At 42.1% G+C, this 22300-nt stretch overlaps 1 long non-coding RNA gene, 1 other non-coding gene and 1 pseudogene across 2 annotated transcripts; all 3 read left to right on the top strand.

The window, feature by feature from the left end:
* LOC110011322 (secreted RxLR effector protein 161 pseudogene) lies at positions 1 to 759 on the top strand (annotated as a pseudogene).
* Positions 760 to 2439: 1680 nt separating this feature from the next.
* Positions 2440 to 14638, top strand: LOC148784380 (uncharacterized). The gene is made up of 2 exons (XR_016063770.1): positions 2440 to 2640; positions 14108 to 14638. It is a non-coding gene; the product is annotated as an uncharacterized LOC148784380 (long non-coding RNA).
* A 4811-nt stretch (positions 14639 to 19449) lies between these two features.
* LOC148784379 (5.8S ribosomal RNA) lies at positions 19450 to 19604 on the top strand. Its single transcript, XR_016063887.1, has one exon. It is a non-coding gene; the product is annotated as a 5.8S ribosomal RNA (ribosomal RNA).
* The last annotated feature ends 2696 nt before the right edge of the window (positions 19605 to 22300 follow it).

Raw genomic sequence — 22300 nt, 5'->3', positions numbered from 1 at the left:
ATGAGTAAGATCCCCTATTCTAATGTGATAGGTTCTATTATGTTCCTTATGGTGTGCACTAGACCTGATGTTGCCTATGCCATCAGTTGTTTGAGTAGATATATGTCAAATCCTGGTCCCCTCATTGGGAAGCATTGAAATGGTTGCTTAGATATTTGCGTGGATCTGGAAATGTTGGTATTAAATTTTCTAAACATTCTGCTCATGCACATCTTATTGGCTATGTAGATTCTAATTACGCGAATGATAGGGACAGTCGTAAATCCACCACCTCCTACATGTTTACATTCTGCAATTCATGCATTAGTTGGAAATCTCAACTCCAACACATTGTTGCTTTATCTACGACTGAAGCTGAATATATTGCTACTACAGAGGCTTTCAAAGAAGCGTTATGGCTTAGTGGGCTCCTTAATGAAATCGGCTTCTTAAAAGAAAAACCTGTGATTTTCTCTGACAGTCAATCTGCTATTCAATTATGTAGAAACCCTGTTTTTCATGATAGGACTAAACATATAGATGTTAGGTATCATTTCATTCGTGATATTGTGGGGAAAAATGAGATAAGGTTAGAAAAGATCAGTTCGGACGAAAATCCTGCAGATATGGGCACTAAGTGCTTGCCAATAGAAAAGTTCTGTAAGTGTTTGAAAATACTCCTGTTAAACCCTGACTAACATTTCTGTGTTTTAGTGTCTCTTTAATGCAGGTACATCCAAGGAGTATTTCTTGGCAATGATGAGAAAACCAGATCCATAAACCCCTGACCTATACCATTGGGTATTTGGTCCAAGGTGGGGTATGTTAGATATAATGGCCCAAATACAAAGGCCCACTCACACCAAGCCCACCGTCACTTGGAGGCCCCTACCCGGTACCTGACCCGCTCCACCCAGTCCGACCCGGTTTGACTATATATATACTCTCTCATCTACAAACCTAATCAGCTCTCTCTCTCTCCTCATGCGGTTTCCGCCGCTTCCCTCTTCCCCTCTCTCCCTCTTTCAAACCGACACAGCTGTTGTTCTCTCTCTCTTCTCTGTTTCCGGCGGTTATCAAGAGCCAACCTAATAGCTCTTGAGAAACCGCCTAACGGACTCTCTCCGGGTGTCTCTTAGCCTATAAGTACGGAGGTTCTTCTCCCCCCTGATCTCGGCCGAACTTGAGAAAATCTGTTTTTCCTCCCTCAGTCTTTGTGATATATTTCTGTGAGCCACATTCAAACAGTACTGTTTCTCCTGAGCCACATTCAAACAGTACTGTTTCTTTGTTCATTTCCTCTATTTTTCTGTAATATTCATCTCTGTAAATATTTGGTGTATTCGGCCTGTAATTGTTGAGGAGTTTCGTACTCCATCTCGTGTAATAGTTGATAGGATATATTTGGAAGGAAATACCACTGGAGGGTTATACCCTACAGTGACCACCAAGTGGAAATCGCAACAGATCCTATCGCAAAATATTTGTGGTGAATATTAGTGCCCATCCAAAACATTTTAATGGGTGCGAATGTCCGTTGTGAATGCTGTTATTTTGACAAGGAACGAAACGCAAACTTTGCAACAACAAATTTTTGCAATGACCATTTTTATTAGTGATGGAGAAAATCTAAGCTGGATTTAGGGAGGAAATTGTGTTGCCAAAAGGGCGTGGTATGTTCTCAGAATTTTGTGATGGAATTTCACAACTCAAGATTTGGAATTAGTTTTATTGGGATGGATTGGCATCTAAAAGTTTTGCCATGGTTATAGCTTAAGATGCACAATAGGCCGTAACGACCAAAGATTGGCAAAAATCAAATAAGAAAAACTCGGTTCAAGACTAACCTAATACTGTTCAAGATTGGTCTTAGGGTGGTTCTAGCCATTAAATGGGCTACAATTCGGTCTTTTTTTAAACTAAGTCTAACCCATGGACCAACTCAATCGAGGCCCGAGAGCAAGCCTTATGAGATGGAAATATATTTATCAATAAATTTCACCTTTTAAAGATAGGTTGAACCGCGAAAAAAAATTTCATCCTAAAATTATAAAATAAAGTTGTAATGTATTGACAGAATTTTTGACGGATAGGCATTAAAAAAAGAAAATTAAATATGAAAAATATTCCATCGTTGATTTTGTAATAAAATAAAAAACTTATGATGGAATATTTTCATCTTAGATTCTCAGAATTTGAGACGGAATCAAAGATGGATTTTAGAAAAATATCTTTGATATTGTTATTATTTCCGTCTTTGTCTCATCTCAAATATGAATCTTGAAGTTTATTCTTTTTTTATAAAATCTATCTTTGTCTCTGTCTTAAAATTTTTAATGGAAACAAAGACAAAATTGAAACCAATTGATTTTTTCCTAAATCTTTTTTCTTTTTTGGCTAAATATTTTTTTAAAAGTTGCTACCCCCAAATTTTCTTTATTGACTAACCTAAATCCGAAATTGCAACTCTCTACGAGGATGTCTCTTCTCTTTCTTTTCTCGCCCGTGCGCTGGCACAACAACTCACCGGTGCACCGTTGATCAACAACTCGCCAATGTGCTGCCGAAGTTGAAAGATTCCTTGCTCCTCTCATCGGAGTTGAAAGAAGGGGATTGCACAGTTAGTTGTGGCCGAAGGAAAAGAGTATATCAAAAAAAAAGGTTGGCTTCTCTTTTGCTTTGTTTTGCCGGTAAAATTCCGTCTTCATTTTTTCTTTTTCCCCTCTTTTTTACCTTTCTGATCCAAGTATTTAGGGGCAGTAGTTTAATATTGAAATGGATTTGTGATTTCTACTTTTACAAATCGCAAAATTAATGTTTAATGTTGTTGAAAAGAGCAGAATGTCATTGTTTAATGTTTGTTGCTAACAAACAAATTAACATTTTTATATCTTAATTAACTTCGTCTGTAAAATGATGAAGGAAATCCAAAAACTAAATGATCTGCCATTGTTAGCATTTTTGTGTGCTAGGACCGATAGAGTGACTAGCTTTGCTAAATGATTATGCAGCATCTTGACTTATTCTGATAAAGTTTTTGTAGTAGTTTATGGGTGTGAATATCTTGTAAACTATACTAGATTGACACCAAGGACCAAAGGAAATCATTGTTATATTCTGGTTTTAGGTAGGCAATATCTTACTGTTTTCATATGTGCAGTTATAATCCATGGCCTTGTATTATTCAGGTTGCTGAGAAGATAATTATTTGAGCTTCTACAATAAATTGTGATGTGGTTCTGATTTTGAATAAGCGATGAGACGGGAAATTTAGCCTCGACACAACAACACAATCAGAAATAATTCAAATTTAGTGGGAAAATTTTTCGGGATAGGATGTAATGAGTGGCCAAATCAATGAATAGTAACCTTCTTTTAAAAAATAATATATTGAGTATTTATAGTGGTGTTAAAAGTTATGCAGTGTGCTAAAGTGTATGTACTCATTGTGTGGCTTACATAGTAAGAAAAATACTTTTCTACCCTTGTAAATAAACATATATTACCAACATCTACATTATATAGCCCCTACTCTTGGATGAAATATTTAATATTTGGTGAAGTATTTTGTTCGAGAATAAACAATTTCCTAAGAGAAAAAGACTTGAGTTTAATACATGGGAGTGGGTGGGTGGGAAGCCATTAATTGTTCTCCATCCATATCCCTCACTATATTTGTTTCCTCTCCCATTCAATTTGCCACATTCCCTCCTCTTCAAATGGCAAGTAAAAGTAATTCTTCCACCCTCTCTAGTTAGTTTTTTGTTGTAGTTGCTTTGTATTGTATTTTCTCTTTTGATTAATTGAAATGCGGAGCGGCCAAGATTTTGGTGGTGCTCGGTTGGAGAACGGGGGGCTGGAGAAGTGCGGTTTTCCGAAACGGGGGTTAGCTCAAGGCAGAGCCTTGAGCTGAGGGATGCGGTCCCCCCCTTCCTCGTGCAGGGTTGGAGATGAAGGGGATGCGAACTTTTTCCTCATGTTGAGTATTCTACATCTAATAATGCGTGGCGTGACTTTCCTCCATATCTAGAAGGTTATTCACCTGACCACATTGCTACGATTATGAGTTTGCCTAAGTACTTCTTTTGAATCGGGTGAGAATTTAGAGGACATATATGATTTTGAGTTGAACAACTCCATTGGGTCTAGGCCTAGCGAACAAGTGGATGAGGTCGTGTTTGGTAGCGAAGGTGCAGATGTCTATGAGGAGTGGGGCAAGAGTGAAAATGAGGAAGTTGGGAATGAGGAGGACAAAACTGAGGGCGGGGGTTTGAAAGTGAGAGTGAGGAGGCCGAAGCTTATGAGGTGTTGAGTCGATCGAGTATTATGTTAGTGTTTTGCGTTGATGATGGGAGGCATCAGGGTATTCCATGGTGTTATGAACCACGGGGTCGTGTGTTGGATGTTGGGCACATGCGATAGTATTCTTACTCGAGAACATCTTGTGGTTATTCAGAGAAAATTTAGGGTGCCTTCTGAGCAGAAGTTTATTCTTCCATCTTCTGCCCGAAGGATTAGGTACCCTCCTGACAGGTGTTTCACTATTTATGCTGCTTCTTTTCACAGCGGGTTTTCTATTCCTCCTCATTCCTTACTTGTCACGGTAATCCAGAGTTATGGTATTTGTGTTAGCCAGTTTACGCCGAGTTCCTTTATGTGGTTTGAGGGGTGGTGACATCGACTTCGAGAGTTAGGGCCGCCTAACTCTAGAAGGCTTTCACGCCTTGTGTACTCTCCGCCAAGTGGCTGAATTGTCTTCTTCTACTGACGATGCGCGATATTTCAGCTTCTGTCCACACAAGGCATGTAAATTCTTGGGCTGGTTTGTTTCCTCTAAAGGTCCCTGGAAGGAAAACAATTTGTACTGTAGAGACAATGGTTAGGGGTTGGCCTTGAAGTGGAGTAGTTCGCCCATCAAGATCGCTCATCATTAGGAGTTGGGGAAAGTCGGTGGAGGGTTTTATTGTAGCAGGGTTATTTTGCCACATGCTTTGTTAGCGAATGGACCTGGTCAAGATGGACATTCTGGAATATGAAAGCGATAAAAGACACACGAATTTGTTAACCCAATTCGGATATAAATCCTACGTCTGGAGGCGATACCAAGCCAGGAGAAAACACTCAAAGAGGAGGAAAATTGAGGAGTACAACACACACACACCTGTATGTAAGTCTTTACCACACGTGAAAGACAACCTCACTCTCGTCTCAACTCTTTCTTTTCTCTCTCGATTACACAGAAAACTTATATGTTTTTCTCTCTACTCTGCACTACAAAACAATGCCAATAAGAGTATTTATAGCCATAACTTAGAGTCTCCAACTCAACTTGGGATTTCTAAGTTAAACCGGATCATCCTTGACTTGACCTAGAGTCTCCAACTCAGCTTGGGATTTCTAAGTTGGACTGGGCCATCCTTGACTTGACTTAGAGTCTCCAACTCAACTTGGGATTTCTAAGTTGGACCGGGTCATCCTTGACTTCTTCAACATCTTTGGCAACATGTCAAATCAATCTTCACATCCTAACAATCTCCCACTTGAAGATTGATTAGCTTTTCTCCACTTCTTTCTTGGTACCGTCGGGTTTGTCCACTCTAGTCATCAAGGCCAGTCGAAGCCGTACACAGATTCAACTTCTCCATCGCAACCGCCTTGGTCAACATGTCTGCAGGGTTCTTTTCTCCTTGGATTTTCTCCAGCTGCAGTGCCTTCTTCTCCAGAAGTTGTCAGATGAAATGGTACTTGATCTCGATGTGCTTTGTCCGTGAATGGAACGCGGGATTCTTTGCCAGATGGATCGTACTCTGGCTATCGCTATGAAGAATCATATCTGCCTGAGGTTTTCCTAATTCACCCAAGAAGTGTTGCAGCCAAATGAGTTCCTTAGCCGCCTCAGTAACTGCCACGTACTCAGCTTCCGTTGTGGACAGTGTGACAACCTTCTGCAGCTTTGAGACCCAGGATACGGTTGTACCGCCATATGTGAACACGTACCCCGTAGTGCTCCTCCTTCTGTCATAGTCACTCCCTGCAAAATCAGCGTCAACAAACCCAAACAAGGTAAGCTTGCCTTTACCAAACACCAATGCTCGGTCCTTAGTACCCTTTAGGTACCTAAGAATCCATTTCACAGCTTTCCAGTGCATCACTCCTGGATTGCTCATAAAACGGCTAACTACTCCCACTGCATGTGCTATATCCGGTCGAGTACAGATCATAGCATACATCATGCTCCCAATTGCTGAGGCATACGGTGTGACTCTCATCTTTCCACGTTCGGAGTCAGTCTGTGGCGAATCACTGTTGGATAGTTTGAACTGATTTCCCAATGGCATTCCAACCGATTTTGCATTTTCCATCTTGAATCTGCATAATACCTTCTCAATCTAATCAGATTGAGATAACCACAATTTACCAGTATCTTTGTCCCTTTTGATTTTCATGCCCAATATCTGCCTTACTTCGCCAAGATCTTTCATGTCAAACTTCCTCGACAACTGATCCTTGAGCCTATTGATTTCCTTGACATTTTATCTTGCTATCAACATGTCATCAACATACAGGAGTAGAATGATAAAAAGTCATCGAACCTCTTCACGTAGCAGCAATGATCAGCGTTGCATCTAGAGAAACCTATCTCTAGCATGAAGTTATCAAACTTCCTGTACCACTGCCGTGGAGCCTGTTTCAATCCATACAGGCTTTTCTTCAGGCGACACACCTGTTCATCATCTCCATTATACCCCTCTGGCTGTACCATGTATATCTCCTCCTCAAGATCCCCGTGTAGGAAGGCTGTCTTCACATCCATCTGTTGTAACTCCAAGTTTTCTGTCGCTACCATGCTCAACATAAGGCGAATAGTAATTAACTTGACAACAGGTGTAAAAACATCAGTAAAGTCAATACCGTATCTTTGTTGGAATTCCTTTACTATGAGTCTTGCCTTGTACCGCTTCTTCCTATCTGATTCTTCCTTAACCCGATAGACCCATCTGTTCTGTAGGGCCTTCTTTTCTTTTTGGAGCTGGCACAATTCCCATATGTCGTTTTTCTTCAACGAGTTCATCTCGTCGTTCATCGCAAGCTCCCACTTGCTCTTGTGGGCATCGTTGACTGCCTCTGCGTAATATTCGGGTTCTCCACAATCAGACAAAAGCAAGTAATAAAGAGAGGGGGAGTACCTATCTGGGGCCTTTCTCAGCCTCGGTTCTCGACCCAGTGCCAAAGGTGTGCTGCTTTTAGCAATCGGTTCCTCCGATGCTGGTTCTGGCTCTATCTCCGTCTGTTTGGTTTCGTCCGTCTGAACTCCCACTGAATCTGTATCTGCTGGTCTCATGATCCCAGAATTTGAAATATTGAGATCAACAAATTTCCCTTTCCTTCTTGTCATCATTCGGGCTTACCTTCCCGTCGTTGTACATTACATCCTCATTGAATATAACATTCCTGCTGCGAATTATTTTCTGGTTTTGATCATCCCAAAATCTATATCCAAATTCGTCAGTCCCATACCCAATGAATGTACATTTAATCGACTTAGCATCCAGCTTAGTCCGATCATAGTTCAAAATATAGGTTGAACAACCAAAAGTACGTAAGAAAGAAAGATCCACTTTCTTACCACTCCAAACCTCTTCTGGTATCCTGTTGTTCAACGGGACAGAAGGCCCTCGATTGATCAAGAAAGCAGTCGTGTTGACTGCATCTGCCCAAAACATCTTTGGCAGTCCGCTCTTCAATCGCATGCATCTCGCACGCTCATTCAGTGTTCTGTTCATCCTCTCAGCAACGCCATTTTGCATTCGGATTATTTTCTGCATTCGGATATTTAGAGAATGGACCTGGTCAAGATGGACAATCTAGAATATGAAGGCAATAAAAGACACACGAATTTGTTAACCTAGTTCGGATATAAATCCTACGTCTGGAGGCGATACCAAGCCAGGAGAAAACACTCAAAGAGGAGGAAAATTGAGGAGTACAACACACACTCACCTGTATATAAGTCTTCACCACACGTGAAAGACAACACTTACTCTCGTCTCAACTCTTTCTTTTCTCTCTCGATTACACAGAACACTTATATGTTTTTCTCTCTACTCTGCACTACAAAACAATGCCAATAAGAGTATTTATAGCCATAACTTAGAGTCTCCAACTCAACTTGGGATTTCTAAGTTGAACCGGATCATCCTTGACTTGACCTAGAGTCTCCAACTCAACTTGGGATTTCTAAGTTGGACTGGGTCATCCTTGACTTGACTTACAGTCTCCAACTCAACTTGGGATTTCTAAGTTGGACCGGGTCATCCTTGACTTCTTCAACATCTTTGGCAACATGTCAAATCAATCTTCACATCTTAACATGCTTGACATTATTTTCGATTTTACATTCACTTGGAATCATTTTGTGATGTTATGAATGCCTTTCATATATTTTGCTTAAATGTGTTAGGATTTTGTTTGAATATTGCATTTTTTCCTTAAATCGTTTGGTCTTCTATGTTGTATGATGTATATGTTGATAATATATATTTATTTATAAGGTTAAACAACTATTTTTTTACTATTTAAGCCACACAATAAATATATATACTCTACCACGCTACATAACTCTCAACACCACTATAAATACTGAAAATATTATTTTTAAAATAAGGTTACTATTCATTGATTTGACCACTCATTACAGCCGTTCCTAAAATATTCTCTCACTAGACTTGATCTATATCTGATTGTACTATCGAGTGAGGGTAAATTTCCATCTCATCCCTTATTCAAAATCAGGACCACATCAATTAATATCTTATAGCTTTACTCCATGACGTGGAAGTTCTAAGTAAAACAGTTGTACCATTGCGAATGTTAGTTATTACTAATCTATGCAAATTTCATGAAATGAATTTGCTTCTCCAGCCCTCTTTATGCCTTGCACTCTTCTAGTCTCCATTATCTTCCAAATGTTGATCTCTATTCATATAGTTCATCCTATTCTTTTAGGGGGAGGGGGGTGCAAATGATCACAAATTATAAGCGAAATACAGTGTTCCCATTCTCAAAAACAATGTGGAGAAAAGCTAGTATTCATTCATCATCCTGAAAATACAATGAGAAACTAGTATAAATACAACTAAAAGGAATCTAGCTAACCAATTGTTAACTTAACCAAATCTACAAAATAATCAAAACATCGTAATAAAATACAAAAAAAGACAAAATAGCAAAACTGTACAGAAAAGAACAAAACTGAGTGGTTGAGGTCGCTGGCGACCTATAAAACCAAGGTTTTGCTTGACTGGAGGGATAGTGATGCCACCTCGATAAAGCCTGCAACCTTATGGACTCGCTTTGTTCACAACCCCCCTCATGATGGAGCCGAGGAAGAGAGGTCCATCTTGGGAAGGAAGCTAGCAAAATCAGCAGCAGCATGGAGAGAAGGGAAGAAGAGGCCAGTGGAGGGAGTACCTCGATGCTAGCGGAGAACATGGAGAGCAGCATTCCAATGAGAGGTGCAAGGTGCCTGGAGGAACTGACTGAGCTGTTGAACAACGAAGGAGAGATCAGGGCGAGTGAAGCCCAATACAAGAGGCGTCCTATGAGGCGCTTGTAAGTCCCGGGGTCAGGCAGTAGTGATCCATCGTCAGCGACCAACTTTACTTAAGAGGGCAAAGGAGTGGGGGGTGGGCTTGCATCAAGCATTGAGGTATCTACCGAGATATCCTGAAGATATTTATGTTGCGTCACATGGATACCATCCGAGGAGCAAGCTAGTTCATGTTTGAGGATGTATTTAGCATCTCCAAAATCCTTAATGGTGAACAACTAATCTAAATAGGCCTTGATATATCGAATAGAGACTTCTGTGGATCCAGTCAGGAGAATGTCGTCAACATAGACGAGAAGGGCAGTGAACTCAGAGTCTGTGTGCTTGACGGAAAGGCAGTGTTCATGGCTAGGAGTAAATCGAAACTTAGTAGTTTGCTGGTGAGCTCGAGGTTCTGTAGCCGCAAAGCCTACTTGAGCCCGTATAGAGACCGCTGCAACTTGCAGTCGTACCCTGCGAGTACACTAAGTAAACCCTCGGTGGGAACCATGTACAGCAGTTAGTTATCTGATCGGTCAAGGCAATGCCGTCCCTTGTCTATATGGACGGATAAATAGCCTATAGTAGAGAATATAGGCAAACCGGCCAACTATATTAAGCGCACATCCTCATTTAGGAATCTATGAAGGAATGCATTATTGATGTCTAGTTGGAACAAAGGCTAGGAGCGGGATGCTTCCAAACACAAGAAGATGCGAACCGTGACAGATTTAGCAACAGGTGAAAAGGAGTCAAAATAGTCAACTCCCTCTATCTGATTGTAACCTTTTGCAAGAAGACGCGCCTTGTACCAATTTATCGACCTGTCTAGGTGAAGTTTCAATTCGTATACCCATCGCGCCTCGATAGGTTGCGTTTCCGGAGGCAATGGGATAAGAGTCCATGTGTCATTGGCCGCAAGAGCTACGAGCTCCTGATTCATAGCGTCCACCCAGTTCGCATCCCTGCTAGCCTGTACATAAGATTTTGGCTCCTGCAAAATATATAAGTGGGCAACAAAACGTATATGTGCAGTACTTAAGGATGTAGGAGTGTAAGTGGAATAGATGAAGAACAGTTACACACATAGTCATTAAGCCAAGAGGGCTTAGAAGTAATTCTCTGCGACCTGCTAAGAGGGTTAGGAGGAGCAGGAGGTGTTATCATAGGAGATTGGGGATTAGTGGAGTTAGATGATGAAGGATGACCTACCTTGCAACCCGATCTTGGAGAAGAGGGGGAGTCTCAGTCAGGGAGGGGAACAGGTAGGGAAACATTAGGCGGGTCGGGTGGAGTTTCTTGGAATGGAAAAGAGTGTTCATGAAAAATCACGTCTCTGGAAGTGTAGGGTGTTTGTTTAGCGATGTCATAAACTTTGTAAGCCTTTTTCGAATGACAGTAACCAAGAAAAACACATTTAGTGGCTCGTTCATCAAAATTGTGCTTGTGTGGTCGAATGTTCGTCGCATAACACAAGCACCCAAAAACTCAAATGGGGATTTCTCTAAGGTAGGTAGTCTGTTTTTGAGGTAGGTCGCGGTAAGGACAGATTTTCCCCAAAAATGATTAGGGAGATGTGACTGGAAGAGCAAGGCTCGAGCTACAACGAGGACGTGTTTGTGATTACGCTCTACCACCTCCTTTTGTTAAGGTGTGTATGGACAGAAAATTTAGTGGATTATACCCAAAGACTGAAAAAGAGCTGACACTGGAAGTTCACGAACTTAGTCCCATTGTCCGAACGAACGACCTAAACTTATTTTTGAAATTGGTTTCGCACCATGGTAAAGAAATTACATAAGGTTTGTGGGCGTCTGTGACTTATATTTGAGGAGAAATGTCCATGTTGCTCGACTAAAGTCATCCACTTAGGTAAGAAAATAATTTCAACCAGTGAGCGAGCTAATGTGGCAAGGTCCCCACAGGTTGATGTGTATAGTTCGAAGGTGGATAGCGAACTAGTTGTACTATGAGAGAAAGGCAACCTTTGCTGCTTGGCTAAAGGACAGACATCGCAATTTTGTCCAATAGAAATGGAATTATGTTTTATTTCTGGAGCACGAATATGCTTGATTACATTAGATGAAGGGTGGCCCAATTTACTGTGCCATAAATCACTGTCATTGTAGTGAAGTACAGAACAAGTGGTATGTTCGTGAACAAAGTTGTGAATAACATTGGGATCAAATGAGGTCGCATCTAAGCAGTAAAAATTTTTAACTTACTTGCCAACTGCTATGACGATTTTATTCTTCCGGTCCTGAAAAAGGCAATGAGAAGGGTGAAAAATAACCTCAATCATCAAGGAAGAGCAGATTCTATGTACGGATAAGAGATTAAATTTGAAAGAGGGGACAAATAACACATCAGTGAGAGGAAGATTTTTGTGAAGGTAAGCACTCCCTGTATTTGTTACGGATTGTAAGGTCCCATCTGGCAGGTGAACAAGGGTCGGATGTGTAAGTGGTGTGATATTAGCAAGTGTTAGTACTGCCACCTATATGGTTAGTTTTCCCCATATTTATAATCCAAGAGGACAAAACACTACCTTCAGAAATAGTGAAAGCTCTGTTCATACCTGCAAAATCGTGAACATGAGCTTGGTTGCTTTGCGGAGGTATTGTACGGTGTTTCGTATCAGCGGAATCAGTTCCTGAAGCAGTTTCTCCTTTATGCCAGTTTGTCCCAGGTCGCCCCTATCAGTAGCGACCTGTGCTGCGAACCCCCTGCTGCTACCACCATCCTTTTTCCTTTTGTCAGCGAGCTCTTTGTACCAGTCAGGTGTCCCATGGTGCATAAAGCACGTGCTCTGACTGTGCCTGGTTCGCTGACAGTGCGTGCAATATAAGGACCGCTTGTCAACATTAGTTTTCTTCCTCTCAGGTCGTTGTCCACCTCACACATGCAGGGTTGCGTTATCATCCTCAGTCAACTCCAACTGAATTTTCTTCTGCTTCTCCAAGCTCTGTATGATGGAATATGCCTTGTTGATGGAAGGAATTGGCTCCATGACCAGTAAATGATGTTGCACATTCTCAAAGATATCGTTGAGCTCCATTAAGAATTGCATCAGCTGCATGAAAGCAACTGAATCTTCTATTGCTTTCCAAGCTCCACAAGTGCACCTACCGCCATCTCATACCACAACCTCTTCATATTCGTAAAATAGGATGATAGAGGAAGATTCCCTTGTGTCATAAAACAGATTTCTCTCTGGATCTAATACAGTTGCGGCCTATTGCACTCTCCATATCGTTGTTCAAGGTTGACCCAGAGATTTTGCGAGGACTTCGTGTACATGAAGGCCTCCACAATGTCCTTGGATATAGAGTTCAAAATCCAGGTTGTCACCATGCTATCAACCCGAATCCACAGTTCAAAGAAGGGATCCATTTGGGCTGGTTTCTCTAAGGTTCCATCAATGAACCCCAGTTTCATCTTGGCGCAGAGTGTTTCATTTGATTCCAACACTCCAGTTCAAATAATTGTTTCCGGTGAGTGGTGCACTCACCAATATTATTCCCGGGTGATCGGACCCATGAAGTTGTAGCTTCTTGGGCAAAGGCTCCATTTTGGTATTCAGTACTCAACAATCGCCGGCTGCCGCCATCGCCTTAATGTTGTATGCAGAGACCTTAAGAGAAGGCTGTTGGTACTTCTCGCAAAGGCAGCCACCTCCCCAAGGGCGGCTGTTGGTACTTCCCGCGATCCCGCTTCTTCCATACCTTCCTCTCGATTTGATCTTCCTGAAGGGACCGCCGATTCTGATGAGGTCCCTATTTTTCAAAAATATACCCATATGATGCAACAAAAACCATGGTTAGGGATTATAAGCATCATTAAAAATACTCCTATGCAATTAAAGAGAAGATATTATATTCCCGCCGATTATGATGTCATTATTCCTCGTTCTTTTGATCGCATGCATCAACCCCTTAAGGGTTATTGTACATTATCCACCCTCCACTTGGATGCGGGCTTACAATTTCTTTTACCCCGTGAGGTAAATAATATCCTTGTTACGTTAGGTGTCTGTCCAGTGCAACTGTCTCCCAATTCTGTTAGTCATATTCTTCTGTTCATCATTGTTATGAAACACCTTGACCTAGCCCCAACCTTTGATAATTTCTGGTCTCTGTACAATATTACCGCCTCCAAAAGATCAGGAGAATCCGGGTGGTTCTATTTAACCACACGTAAGGACTGTCGTTATTTGGACGACCTAAGGTCTAATGTAGGTCCTAGGCGTGATAGGTATTTCTTTCTTTGACCTCCACCTGGTAAATCTTAGGACTTCTATCTAGGTTGGTGTGAATCTAGGCCCAAACCAGAAACCTATGGGGAGGGGTTCGAGAGCGACCTCATCAACTACATAACGCTATTTTGGTACCATCCCAAAGTACTACTATAGGAGAAAGTGTTGAAGCTAATGGGCCTCTCCCCTGCTCCTATTCCAGTCAAGGGCTCATTAGGTGATCTCAAAAGTCTCATTCTTGTTTATTACACTTTAAAGTGATCTTCTGACTGACTCCTTTGCAGAATTTGAAATCATGCTCGCCAGGATCGCAAACAAAGCTAGGGCTAAGAAAGGAACATTGCCCCCTTCAGTTGACCGCGAGTTAAAGCGTGCTGCAACTGCCTGAAAGGGAAAGACCAAAGAACCCGCAAAAACTCCTACTCCATCACCAGCAACCGCCACAACTACTGACCAACTGACCTCTCCAATCGAAGTGGGGGATCATACCCCCGGTACGCAAGTGGAAGTGGTCGAGGTCTCTGAGGATCGAGGCCTGAAGAAAAAAAGAGGCAAGGAGAAGGAGAAGGCGTCTATAGCCGAACCCACTGAGAGCAGGAGCAAAAGTGGGAGTGATCCCTCTTCCCGAGCAGGTAGGCAAGGTAGATTAGAGGCCAAGCTTGCTGCTGCCAGAGCCGCCGAACCTCATCAGTGCCCTTTTTCTTTCCTCTATCATGCAAATTCCTTGTTCCTTCACAAGCATGTATACCTGCCTTGCTTTCTTTAAACATTAGGAATTGTCAACTTTTTTTAGTTACTTCATTTATGTCTTTTATTATGATATTCTTTTTTTAGTCTAAGGAGTACTTTCATGAAAATTACTTATGTCCTGCTACTTCTTAGATGATAAATAAAAATGAATAGATAGACAAATCTCTTGATGAGAATGGCCACCTCAAGTTCAAGCTGAATTCTTCAGTCACCAGCAAGGAAACGCAAGAATTCCAACCCTCGTCCATTTAGTCTCATCTTTGTGTAATTCGCTTTGTATTAAAATCGTTTTTCACACTTTTATTAGTACTTTCACAACTTATCTGTTGAAGGTTGTTACTAGTTAGTTAGGAGCAGTTAGTCGTCTGGTTCATTTCTTTCCCGCTTTTACAGAACATTATTTAAGGAACTTTCATGCTCAAGTTTTGAATGAGAACTTCTATACAATTCCATATACAAAGGCTAAATAAAATGCAAATATATATATAGAATGAAAGGGGGGAATTGGCAAGTGGATGCCAACCACCCCGCCTCAACGCCCCATCCCCCTTCCTTGTTATAAGTAGGTAAGAACAATCCACACACACAAAATCACAATCACATACATACATTTACATATAATTGAGGGTGCGACTGAAGAGGTACGGAAGCTTCAGATTTTTAGTTTATATTAATTTATATAATTATATTATTTAATTAATTAATTTATTAAAAAAGTTATAATTGGTGAATTAAATTATTAAATTTGTTAAATTTAATCATCACTAAGTTATTTTACTCTATTCTATCGGGCCTGCTAACCAAATGCGTAATTATATGTCTTGTGTTTTAACTAAATTCTATAGCAGTGAGAAATTGATAGAAAATTTATAAAAATATTCAAAAATTATATTTGAGAAATATTATTGTTATTAATAAGAAAAATGGGATTCTCGTGATAATTCAATTTAGGGATGTTAATAAAAACAATATATATAAAGATATAAGGGGTTTGATTAAATGAATTTTTATTAGTTAGTTGATAAATTAAATATATACTTGAAAAACTTAGAAATGTAGTATTTAAAAGAAAGTGAAACGGAGAGTTGAATTTCGATATAAATAGAATATCAAAAAATTGGTCGAAATATACGAATATTATATAATATCTTAATTAGAAATAATGATATTTCCAACTATAGGACTTGATGATAAAGTGGAGGTTGAACAACTTTTTGTTAACTGAATCTTTTTGAAATTTGAGTTGAGTATGGCTAATTGAGTTTATATATATACATATAAAATTTTATATGAAAATTAAATATTGATTGTTGGGTTTATATATATACTTATATGGATATAATATATTGATTGTTTATATTTGATCGTGGATGTGAAGAGATCGGATGGTACGGCCTGTGAACGCACTGGTGGAAGCAGTAAAGAAAAAACCTAATAATAAAACATAAACGCAAGAACTAAACGAATCTATGGGGTGTACCCTTGGAGTTCCCGGGCGTTCGATGTAATAAAATAAAAATAAACATGGGGCTGATATAAAATCTATAAAATCGAAAAACATAAAGGGAAAAACGATACCTTTGTTTTTCACGGTCGTTTGAAATGCTCTTCACTTGAGGCCAACATAGCAGCTCTCTAATTTTTTCACACCACACCGGAGTTGGGATCTCTACGTACTATTTGTTAGAAGAGAATAAGAGGAAAAAATGCACCAAGTGTTTTGAGAGAGAGAGAGAGGGGGGTCGCCGAGCACCATGGAAGAGGAGGGGATTTTTTTTTTCTGTTGTGTGATTATGATTATAATTATTACCATGGAAGAGGAGGGGATTTTTTTTTTCTGTTGTGTGATTATGATTATAATTATTTCTCAAATAATTATATTTCATATATTTATTTTGTTTAGATGATTAAGAATCTTTTCAAATACATTCTACTCTCAACAAGGTATATTTCTCTTTATTCCAAGAGATCCCTAAAATGGTTAGAATTGCATTTTTCAAAATTGCAATTTGCTAGTCATTTATTTCCTTCAATGGAACTTTTCATGGGCTCAAAATAATGGGCTTGGCCGATTTTTATATATAAAAATACAAGCCCAATGTATTTTTATTTAAATCTAATTTAATAAAAAACCCTTTAATTGAGCCCAACTTGTATTTAATCTAATTAAATACATAAGCCCAAATTATTCTTAATATTCAATAAGATCCAACTTATTAAATTATATGGACAAACCCAAATATAAATTAATGCCATTAATTTATTTTTCGGCTCTTTTGCATCTAATGATCTCTCTTTGTAAGTAATTCAATTACTTATGGAATTAATTTCAAATTAAATCCTTGTTCCTTTTTGATGATTTGTGTGTGACTCTTAGGTTCACCTTTCAGCTGGACTTGAGCTATTATCTTACACTATTATTAATTAATACAATTTAATTAATAATTTTTTATTAACCCTTAATCAAGAAAGGCCTTCACCATAGATGGCCGTCTAGCAACGATTCATGGCACTAGAGAGTAGGTGAATTACCGCGTGAACATTTAGGGTCTCGATCGATACGGGTACAGTCCTTCCGACTTTAGTCTATGGCATAGAATTAAGTATCGGTTCCCATCCTGGACTTGGCCTCTATGCTTAATACTTGAAATCGCGGTACGCCAAGTTTTTCAATATAGGAACCATTTTCCTATTTGATCAACCATTTTGGCCACAGATTCATAAAGCGTGAACGCATCTCCAAGTGCATAGGAGATACCTTTGTTACATACTAACAGGGAACGGAACCTCTTCTTCGAACTCACCGTCCTCGCTACATACTCCAACAGTAGTAAACAAGGCTTATGATGATCATGTTAGTGACTCAATCACCTCCCACACAGATCCAAGATACAGTGATCATATGCACGTGGTTATAGTGATTCCTCAAGTCTGAGGACTATGCCCATACTATCGAAGTCGGGACTCAAGTCATACCGACCTAACCTCCGAGGATTCCATATCATGATACCCGCGAGTCAGTTTAGTTAGTTGACCATCTTGTCCACTAACCCATTGAAATTGCATACACGTCCAACGTCTATCGCCGATGAAATGGGACACTCATCCAATAAATGTAATACTCACTGCAAGTCTCAGTAGGACTCTTGATGCCCAATTTCGAGGTCCTCGACTTGGAATATATCAGATCAACTCTCAGAAGTTGGTTTCATAGCCATCATCCAATGCGCAGTCCAACTACATAGGTTACTAAGTGGTCTGTGGGCATCTGTTGTGACGTCAAAGCAGTGCTTAATGTAATTTGGTAAGCACAACAGATACATGTGCTAAAAATGAATACTTACCATATTTAGCGGAATAATACTTTTTAGATAAAGTAATTGAATGGTACTCAAAATTGCCAATCTAATTGGCTTTTCTTCACCTATTCCAACAATCTCCGACTTAGTTTATGAGCAATCTGCAATACCAGCCAGGTCTTATGGGTCTACTATAGTTTATGCCGATGTCATACGGTCCAACTGCACGTTACATCTTCTTATAACCGCTCCAAGCAGTTCATGGTGTCTAAAATTTTCCCTCGGACATGTGATGAGATCTCGGACCTTTTACCTTACGTCATAGCCTAGTTGTCATCTCCAAGGTGACTATTGGCGGGGCTATGCTAGGTAGCACAACCAACAATCGGGCGTTGTTTTTCAATCCTAATGTTTTTTTAAATATAATTTTTAAAGTTGCCATACATTCAATTTTTCATGATGAAATTCCTTGCGATATTCCACTTGGAATCTTTCCAATATTACCATATTATCATAAAGCTTGAATGTAGACTCGTTTTGAGATTAGGCATTATTCATTTGATGCTGGAAGCTATTATCGCTATAGCCTTCCAGAATCAACTCTCTATTTATGTGCGTCAACAACACTTCTTTAATACTTATTCATGTATATAAAGATAGTCTTTCAACAACTGTCTGTTGCCTCGTTAGTGCATACTCTGTTAGAATAGGTGACCTGGAAATCAATTAGATTGGCATACTTGTAAACCATTCTGACAATAATTCGATTACATATAATATTGTTTAGCGAATAAAATGTGTATTTGGTATTGGCATTTTCTTTGTTCTGCTCATTGTATATATTTGCACTTCTTTTGGAAATCACAACAAAGCCCACAGACCACTTTGACAACCGTGCAACACTGCCAATTGGATGGTGGTCATGAAATCAACTATCAAGGGTTGGGTCTGAAATGTTTCAAGTTGAAGACCTCGAGAATGTGCATCAAGTGTCCTATGGAGCCGCACGCGCGCTACACTGATGTATTCAACGAGTATATAGCCTTGGCCGACAGGCCCGGGTAATCTTTGAAATTTCATCGTGATGGGGATAGATCATTGCAATTGTTGGTCTTCAACGAGGAATTCCTAGTAAGCGCGAGTTATCAGCTCGCGTTGACTACGTCCCTGCCGTTTGTACCCACCGCCCGTCGCTCCTACCGATTGAATAGTCCGATGAAGTGTTCGATCGAGGCGACGTGGGCGGTTCGCTGCCCGCGACGTCGCGAGAAGTCCACTGAACCTTATCATTTAGAGAAAGGGGAAGTCGTAACAAGGTTTCCGTAGGTGAACCTGCGGAAGGATCATTGTCGAAACCTGCAAAAGCATATCGCGAACACGTTAAAAACAAAATTGGGGCCCAGGCACGGGGCGAGCGCCCTCGTCCGGTCCCCTATCCTGCCGGCACGCACTCACCGTGCGGGCAAACGAACCCCCTGCGCGGTACGCGCCAAGAAAAACTGAACGAAGCGTCCGCTGCACGGTGGCCCCGTCCGTAGGGTGCACGGGCGGAGGGGACGTCTCTTGAATGTCAAAACGACTCTCGGCAACGGATATCTCGGCTCTCGCATCGATGAAGAACGTAGCGAAATGCGATACTTGGTGTGAATTGCAGAATCCCGTGAACCATCGAGTCTTTGAACGCAAGTTGCGCCCGAAGCCATTAGGCCAGGGCACATCTGCCTGGGCGTCACGCATCCCGTTGCGCCCCCGCCCATCCGAGCCTCTAGTAGTGATGTGCCTCTTCTGCACAACACGAGTCATCGTCTACTCCGTGCTGGCCGACATCCCCTAGTCGCCCGCACATCGTCCACAAGTCGCAGCCGACCTGTGAGATACTCTCCCACTCGGTCTAGTGACATCCTAGTCAACACATGCACAAAAGATCGAGGTGTATGCAGTGCCCAATACTCTCCCAGTATCTTGCGACACCAGACCGACCTCCTGCTCTTTCGAGCGCTCCAATCATGAAGTGTCTCTTCTACACAACACGAGATCTCCTCAAGGCGACGCTAAGCTGCTCCTCCACAAAACATAGTCTCTCTGTTGCACTTAATCAACACTAAACCTGAACGGAAGTCTGCGCCTATCACTGCACTCTCTTCCTGTCGTATCGGGTAGCTCGCAACAAACAGTGCCTTTATACACTCGCTTGATCGCCTCAAGATGGAAGTCTATGTATTCGTCTTCACTCGCTTCCCAATGTAGTCGGAAGTCTGTGCCTGGCTCTACACTTTCTTCGAAAGTCTGTATCTCTCTACACTCTCTTCGGAAGTCTGTGCCTGGCCCTACACTCTCTTCCAGACTCTCTCAACTGTGCTCCATGTCTTGTCAAGTGCGCCTCTCAAATCTCTAATGCTCCTCAAGACAGTGCCTTAATACACCCGAATTGATCTGGAATGAAGGAAGTGTGGAACCCGGCAGCATCACACTTCACACTCTCTCCCCCACTCGTAGTATTGCCACCCTCGGCAACACGCGAACCCGCCTCTACGGTAGACTACACTCAAACATTTGCGAACACACCATCGGCCACCTGCCCAATTGTCGGAACCACACGGCTCGTGGACAGAAAAGGGTTATCACTCAAACCCGCATCGAAAGGGGTCACTGTCCTTAATCCGGTAGACGACCAAGCTTTCCTAGCTTGACCGCAAAACATGGGCCACCTGCCCAACTGTCGAACAACGCCACTCGTGAACTGATCAGCTTTCAAAAAGGGTTGCCGCTCAACCCACCACGGAAATGAGATTGCCTGTCCCAAATCTGGCTGACGACCAAGCTTTTCTAGCTTGACCGCAAAACACAATCTCGTTGCCTCGTCCGATCGCTTGACTGCATCTGCAAGGATAGGATCTCTGAATCCTCGTCCGGCAGCACGTCCAAACACTAGTCTCGCATCGGTCCGATCACAAACAAGAATGGGATGTACAACTCCCGTCTCAACCACACTAACAAGGTTGGGATCTCCCGCTCACAATCCCTGTCCGGCCGACCTGCCACACCATGCCGCTCATGGTGTCAACGGAGCCTGTTGCTCCCGATATCGATGAAGCCTGCTGCTCCCATCGAGTATCCGCACGATAGTCCCTCTCGGAAATCATAGACCAAAGAGCCCATATTATGGTGTCAGAATCCTGTCGAGGAATGTTCTCGATCGTGCTCAAACGCGTGCTCCTGATGAGCACTCAACACACAGCTTAGTAGGCTGCTCCCACTCAAGCGCCGGACAAGTTGTCTTTCACATATAATGGATGCCTATGCTCCTTGGTTGTTGAAGCGTGTCGTCTCCAGTAACGCACCCTCATCTACCACAATAGCATTGCATCCCATAACTCTGCTCTGCCACACACGGCTCGCACTGACAACTGTCCACAAAGGAAAGAGTCAGAACGTCCACTCCTTGCAACCCTAACGCTTCCACCACCTCCAAACGAACAACTTTTCAGCCTCACCACCACCAATAACAGACAGCCCACCTCCTCCTCCACCGCGGTGTCGCCGCCGCGCCGCCGCCGGCTATGTCGCCGGAAAATTCCACCGGCGAGTGAAGTCACACGCGCACCACCATTGGATGCGCCGCTGAAAATCCGTCACAACCATGGTGGTCTCGCTTTGAACGGCCACCGGACACCGCCGTATGCGCCCGACGAAAGTGCAGAAATCGCGCCCAAATCGCCCCAGATTCGCCGCCGGCTTCTCTCTAAAAATCCGGCCGTTTCTCGGCGAGTTGCCGGTCGTGCCATATACCATTTTGATCGCCTCGATGAGTGCTACAATTCCCCTCAAACAATTTGAGGTTTCATGCACGCACGACCATGGGCTTGTACCTCCACCGCCGCTCACTTTCGCCGCCGATTCGCCGCCGTCAAGGCGACCCACGGTCGCGGACCACCAGCATTCGACTCCCCTCCTCTTTGCGAGTCGATTGAGACATGTCTCGTCCAATTTCATCACCGGAGTGAAGAGATCGAACGCTCCTCCTCCTTCCACCAACGTCAACCTTCGCGCCGCCGTTACACCGCCGTCCGTCGCCGTTTCGTTGGCGGAGCACCACCATTGGCCTCGCCTCGACAAGGCGCAGCCCCCTGTCCGGTCAGAATCGGCCACCGGAGACATTCCACCTCCGGCCGATGGTGACAATCAACATGAACTGTTGACCGAGTTGACTCGGTCAACTCTCCATCCTTTGACCAAGACAAATCGGTCAACTCAGTCAGCACAATATTTTCAGCAGCCGGCTTCCTCGATCCCACCGTCGAACCTTCCGAAAAAGTCATTCGCTGAAGTTGTTGCGCCATCAAGGGCCTCAGAAATCGCAAAAACGGCACCTCACAAATACTTCCTTGCGGACTCGCCACAACCCGCTATCGGTACAATTTTGACGAA

The sequence above is a fragment of the Sesamum indicum genome, linkage group LG13, assembly GCF_026168435.1.
Source record: "Sesamum indicum cultivar Baizhima isolate 11 linkage group LG13, ASM2616843v1, whole genome shotgun sequence".
Taxonomy (NCBI): domain Eukaryota; kingdom Viridiplantae; phylum Streptophyta; class Magnoliopsida; order Lamiales; family Pedaliaceae; genus Sesamum; species Sesamum indicum.
This window is presented reverse-complemented; position numbering and strand designations above follow the sequence as displayed.